The 7,070-nt window shown below is 33.4% G+C and overlaps 1 pseudogene; it reads left to right on the top strand.

The window, feature by feature from the left end:
- Window positions 1-240: 240 nt before the first annotated feature.
- LOC145051492 (VIN3-like protein 1) lies at window positions 241-2,819 on the top strand (annotated as a pseudogene).
- Window positions 2,820-7,070: the final 4,251 nt, after the last annotated feature.

Below are 7,070 nucleotides of genomic sequence, written 5' to 3'. Positions count from 1 at the left end.
GGGTGAACTTGTGCTTCAAACTCAAATGTATGATGCTTTTTCTTGCTTATTATAGTTGCTTTCTTGTAGGATTATGATTATCCTCTCATTGAGTTGGGCTTAAGTTTCATCCTCCATTGAAATTGTGGCATTGTGTTTTTTCCTTATATATAATGCAAAATACTAATTTGATTAGATATCAGTCACAATAATACTAAATTTTCAATCCTATTTCATCACAGGGAGAGTTGCTTGAACATCATGGACACAGATGATAAACTTGTTGCTAGGGGTGAGAACTTGTTGCTTCTATCTAATTTCTTGCATCATGTTCTCAAATGCCATCTTCTTATTAGTATTGACATACTGATTCATGTATAACAACTGTATTACAATGTACACTAAACATAAACTATCCAAATCCATGCACATATACACAAACCCTTTTACCCAAACTAGAAATAGAGTGCTTGAAAATCTGTATAAGAAATGTAGATCAGAACATGGCAACTAAATTGTCAAGTTGGTTTCATTGGACAGTTTTTTTAAAGAATGTCCAAGCAAAAGAATGACGTATGAAATGGTTGACATGCTCTTGCAGATGTTGAGCTAGAGAACCTTTTTATTGTATGGAAGAAGTTGTAAAAAGGAAGGTGAGGATAATATACATTTCCATCATGACATCATCCACTTGATATACCCTTTCCATTCTTACCCTTTATATAGTCAGTATTATGAGTAGGTTGTTTAGAATAGAAACATAAAGTGATAAAGTATGCTTTTCAATTTTCATTTATATTTTCACAACTAATTTGGTTTTTCTTTGTGTGTCCAGGTGTTCAAAGTCTATCTTTCAGTGTTCAAAGCACCCCATAGAAAAAAGGACACTCAGATGATGCTTCAAGAACTCCAGAGCTAATTCAATAGTTTGTGAAATCCGGACCCCGGATAGACCTATTCCATTCTTGTTCTGAAAAAGGAAAAAGCAATCAGCTTCATCTAAACCTAAAATGTCCGAACCAAAATTAAGTAAAAAGACATTAAAGAATCAAGATCCCAAAAAGGAATCCTCAAGTCCCAACAAACACCAGCAACCCCGGAAACAGAATAGGAAACGGGAAACCCTTATTCGGATTCCTCCGGAATCACATTTCGATGCTAAGTTTTCCGATACATGGATCTGCAAAAACTCTGCTTGTAGAGTTGTTTTATCTGTAACTGATACTTTCTGCAAGAGATGTTCTTGCTGCATTTGCCATTTGTTTGATGATAACAAGGGTCTAAGTTTATGGTTAGAATGTTCTTCAGATTCCTCAAATGGAGAATCTTGTGGCTTATCTTGTCACATTGAATGTGCCCTTCAACAGAAAAAAGTAGGCGTTGTGAATCTTGGCCAGTTAATGCAGCTTGATGGGAGTTACTGTTGTGTTTCTTGTGGTAAAGTTTCAGGAATACTTGGGTTAGTTTTTGTTTTTCCTCTTTTAACATATGCATTTAACAATTTACATATAATATAGAAAATATTGAAGTAATAATTCTTGCAGATATTGGAAGAAGCAATTAACAATTGCTAAAGATGCACGACGTGTTGATAGCCTATGTTACATAATATATTTAAGTTACAGGCTTTTAGATGGAACATCAAGGTTTCAAGAGCTTCACAAAATTGTTAAAGAAGCCAAATCCATATTAGAAACCGAAGTGGGCCCACTAAGTGGAGTCTCAGCCAAAATGGCTAGAGGCATTGTAAGCAGACTAACTGTCGCAAACGAAGTCCAATCACTTTGTTTAATCGTAATCCAAAATGATGATCAACTCTCCAAAATTTCCACCACATCCCAAATTACCAAAGGTAACAAACTTTTCTCTTCTCATGTTCAACTCCATCTCAGTTTATAAAATCCCACATTTATTTAGGTGTTGTTTGATTTTCTGAAGCAAAAATTCATGAAGTCTGCGGACCACCTCTGCAACCCTCTGCAGTAGAAGAGGTGGACCAAACGGCTGCAGACTGTAATAAGAAACGTGTTTGTTTTTTTTAACATCTGCATACTGCTGCAGACATTAAAAAATTAAAATAAACTAATTTTATAAATCAAAAATAGTTTTTAAATACGAACAATTTTAATGTATAACATTTCGGCAAAAATTAATGATAATTCAGTAAAAAATAATGATATTTCAACAAAAAAAATAAAGATATTTCATCAAAAATTATCATTATTCAATATAAAAAAACGAAAAAAAAAATCAACAAGAATAAACAAAAAAAATGAAAAATAAAAAGTGAAATAAATTTTCAACAACGTATAAGAAAAAATTCAGCAAGAAAAAAAAAAAAAAAAAAAAAAAAAAAAAAAAAAAAAAAAAAGGCTGGAAGAGGTTGGAAGAGGCAGTACAAGTGCTGCGCCAAACAGAGCACGCGCAGAGGTTTTTGACTCTGAAGACTTCTAAAAAACAAATAGCTGCGAGATGAAAAGTGTTGCGCGTGTGCTGCGCCGCGCAACAATAAGAGGTCTGAAGAAGTTTTTTCCAAAAAACAAACAGCACCTTACCCTTTGTAGAAGGCTCACTAACACTTCCCGCAGCATGCAAATTACTCTTTGAAGAAATAACATCCTCTTCTGTAGTCCTTGTTTTAATCGAACTATCAACTGCATTATCAAATGATATAATCATATTCAAACTATGGTACTGAAAAACAACCGAAACAACACTAATAAAAGATCCAATCGCAACATTTCCAAGATCCCAAAGAAGAATTCTAATTTCAAATATGCAACCATGCACCGAATATGTATTCAGACATTGATTGATGATCCATGTAGTTTGTCTAAATAGTTGGTTCACTCGTTTGCTGTGTTAAGCGGCCTAGAAATGAGTTTTGTAGTAAGCTTTGGCGTTAATTCAAAAAGCTAGTGAGTTTTTTTTTTTTTGTTATTTTTGTTTTTTTTTTTTGTTAAAGTATTAATTATCGTTAGAATTGTGAGATTAATGAAACTAAAATTATTTTTAATTGGTTTTTGTATATGTATTTTTTCTTCATGGATAGGAAAAGACGATACAGTTACTGAACTTGTGTAGTTGTGTTGGACGTTTTTTTAGGTAATTTCTTATTTTCTTTGGTATTAACCAATTTATCAACTTTTTATTAATTTGCAATTAAAAGTATTCATATTTATTTTGTCTAGTTGGGTAGAAATCAGATTTAGATGTACTTGACTTGTGCTAGTCACAGAAGCATTTATCAGTGTCCATTTTCTCTGGCATCTTTGTCAAGTAATGAACTCTACAATCAAAAAAGTAATTAGCTATTCACTTTCATTTTTAAAGTACTCAAATGCTTTTCTTTTTAATGGAAAAAAAAGCAAGAGAGATTTTATTACTATCTTTTTAGAACGACTAACTCACGTACAAACTAATCATATTCCTAAATTTACATATTTTGTCTATCTTGAAACTTTGACCACTTGAGGGAAAGACACCTTTCTCATACACGTGATATGGTGGATGGTGGACAAATTATTACTACTACTAGCAAGATAAGTAAAAAGAATTACAAAGAAAAAATATCATTTAGGTGTTGTTTGTTTTTTCTGAGGCAAAATGTCTGCAGTCTGCGGACCACATCTGTAGACCTCTGCAGTAGAAAAGGTGGACCAAACGTCTGCAGTCTGAAAAAAGAAGACTGTTTGTTTTTTTAACATCTGCAGACTATTAAAATAAACTGAAATCTAAATAAACTGATTTTTTTTAAACTTCAAAGTGATTTTTTAATATTTTTATGACTTTGTTATAAATAATTAATGAATCTAGATCAACTTTTATATATTATTGTATAAAAAATAAAAATAAAAATGATATGAATTAACGTATATATTTGATAAAAATCAACAACTTTGGTTTCAAAGTTATAACTAAACATTATAATTAGTGATCAAAGAATTTGATACATAAATGGATGGAAATAAACTTCGATTTTTTCAATTAAATCCATTTAAAACGTACCATAAATATTTTCTCGAGAAATTGACAATACTGTATTAAATAATGTTTTACAAAATTTGGCAAAAAAATATAAAAATATATTATGATTTTTTTCATATTTATATAAACAACTTCAACGACTATTATTGTAATAAATCTTTATTTATAAATTTGTCAAAATATCGTGTTTGTATCGTAAACCTTTTTTTTTAAGTTTTGTAAAAAAAATTTCAAATTGATTATCATTAATAAAGTTGGAAAAAATATCAATTAAAAAAAACTTTAAAAAAAAAAAAGAAAGATATATATGTTTTTTTAGGCTAGAAGATATCTGAAGATGTTAGAAGACTCTGATCCACATCTGCGCCAGGAAGAGGGCGCGCAGACACTTTTAGGTCTGCAGTCTTCAAAAAAACAAACAGTCTGCGAAGGCTAATGTCTGCGCATGGTCTGCGCGGCGCAGACAGAAAAGGTCACGCAGATCTGCAGACAAAAAACAAACACTACCATCCTTTCTCTTTGTGTAGCTAACCAACTTAGTTAATTTCTAACTTAGTGCTTCTATTAAAAAAGCAAAAGAATGATTGAGATACAATTCATCATGATAACAACTGCATCCAAATATCTCTTTGAATCACATTAAGCGCCACATGATTGGCTGGAGATGTAGAAAAAAAAAAGGATACCAATATCCCAACAGATCGACTTGATAGAAGATGCCAATGACAAGAGAATAGTATTAAAAAATCCACATTAATTTTTTGTTTATCCATTTAACTTAGTAGCCTAGCTATGTTTCGTTTCGTACTACATGTTTTTAGCGTTTAGTTTAAACAAAACGTTTCAAATTAAAAAACTATCTTATGTAGTGTTTAACAAAATGCTATCAGCTATCTGTTATCAACTAGTTTTGCAGAATACGTTTTTGATTCCTCAACTAGCTTCTATTTCACTCACTAGTCTTAAAGTTTCTAAATACAACATTGGAAAGTTAATTTCTTAACATTATATAGATTCGACCTAGTCAAGTCAAGGTGAAACTAAACTTTTTCGATTTGGCAAGGTCCTCAAACTTTAAATTTTGATTCGACCCAAATTAACCTTCCAATTAACTTGAATTTTTTAAGTCCATTAACTTTATTTATTTTATTAACTTCAACTATATTTATTTTATCAAAATTTTTAATATAATTTATCATAATGAGCAATACTTCTCTCCCGAAATATAAGTGTTACATTAGATCTTTTAACTTTTAGAAAGTATTAACATAATTAATATTTCACATACATGACTAATAATGTTATCATCAAAGTCATTTGCTCGTTGGATGTTTATAATTCACGCATTGCTTTTTCTCAAATCTGACATATTTTGGTTGCTTGTGAATATTATTACTATTATTGGTTTGTGATGTATGATTTGGATTGGTCATTTGTGCCTTGTAATAGTTAAGGTTTTTCATTCTAATTATTATTCAGACAAAAAACCACAAAAACATAAACCTTAACAACAAATGGACTGAGTACTGACTACTCAAGCCTATGTTAAAATATAAAGATATAATTAAATTGTTATTCTCACGTGTAGTTTACATAGTCAAGTTTCTGTTGTAGAGATCCTATTTTATCTCCTTAGTTAGCTGCTAATTGTATTATATATGGTATCAGAGCAAGGCTCTCAACCAAGCACTCCGATAACCTCACCACAAAATTCTCCTCCTCCACCTAAACAATCAAACATGGCTGGCAGTAGCGATTCCTCACTCATCTCAAACGTCTTTGCCAAAGACAACATCACTTTCGTCAATTTTCCTTCAACTCTCAAGCTCACATCCACGAATTACTTAGGATGGAAGACACAAATTAAAGCCTTGCTGCAGGGACTTGACCTCTATCGTTTCATAGACGGAACCCATCTCGCTCCAGAACCCACAGTTGCCACCGACGGAACATCTAAACCACATGCTGATCATTCAAAGTGGTTTAGGCAGGATCGGCTGCTTTTCGGTGCCTTGGTGGGAACCTTATCTCCACCAATCGAACCCCTCATCACAAATGCAGCGTCCTCCTATGAAGCCTGGAAAACCCTAGCTGCCACATACGCTTCTCCCTCACGTGGCCACATAAAACAACTTCAATTTCGTCTCAAGAAGATTACCAAAACCTCAGATCAGACAATCACAGAGTACATGCAGACAATCAAAACTGTGATCGATGAGCTTGCAATTCTTGGCAAGAAACTCGATCAAGAAGACATCATTGACATTGTTCTCAATAGATTCGATCACAACACCTACAAACCAATTCTGGATGCCATCCTTGCGAGAGACTCTACCATTACCTTCAATGAGTTGCACAAGAAACTCATTAATCACGAGCTAACTCTCGCACAACAAGCACCTGTTGCCGAAATTCACCAGCCTGTTACTGCTTTTATGCTAATAATCAACAAGCTCAGAAACCATAGCCTCCTCGTCAGAACAATTTCAACACTGGCCTTCTACCTACACCACAACAGGCTCATCAATCGACTGGATCTCGACCGTTCCTTGGCAAATGTCAATGGTGCCATCAGAAGGGACACTCACTCAGCAACTGCTCCACATTCAAAAAGTTTTTCCCTACTATTTATGTGCCTATCCCTAACCGTAATGTGCAGGTCAACAATGCTCAAGCGCATCTCATGAATCCGCAACCTCAACAGCCATCTTCCACAGCAAGCTAGTTATTCGACAGTGGAGCCAGTTTTCATGCTACAAATGACCTCAATAACCTTTCAATTCATGCACCATACGATGACACAGAAGAACTAGTAATTGGAGACGGTTCGTGTTTATAAATCTCTCATATTGGCTCAACAATCATTCACACACCACACACAAAACTCATTCTCAAAAACGTTCTCTATGTTCCCTTATTATCTCGCAATATTATTTCCATCTCCAAACTATGAATTGATAATTTGTTTCTAATAGAATTCTATTCATTTGTGTTTGTCATAAAGGACCTAGCAACCAAGGCTCCTCTGTTCAAGGGCACCGCAACCAAGGGGATGTATGAATTACGCCCCTCGCTTGATCCTCAAATCTTCCTAGCCTATCGAG

Source organism: Lactuca serriola, chromosome 5, assembly GCF_051521515.1.
Source record: "Lactuca serriola cultivar US96UC23 chromosome 5, Lser_US96UC23_V15, whole genome shotgun sequence".
Lineage (NCBI taxonomy): Eukaryota > Viridiplantae > Streptophyta > Magnoliopsida > Asterales > Asteraceae > Lactuca > Lactuca serriola.
The sequence above is the reverse complement of the archived record's forward strand: the minus strand, read 5'-3'. Positions and strand labels throughout refer to the sequence as shown.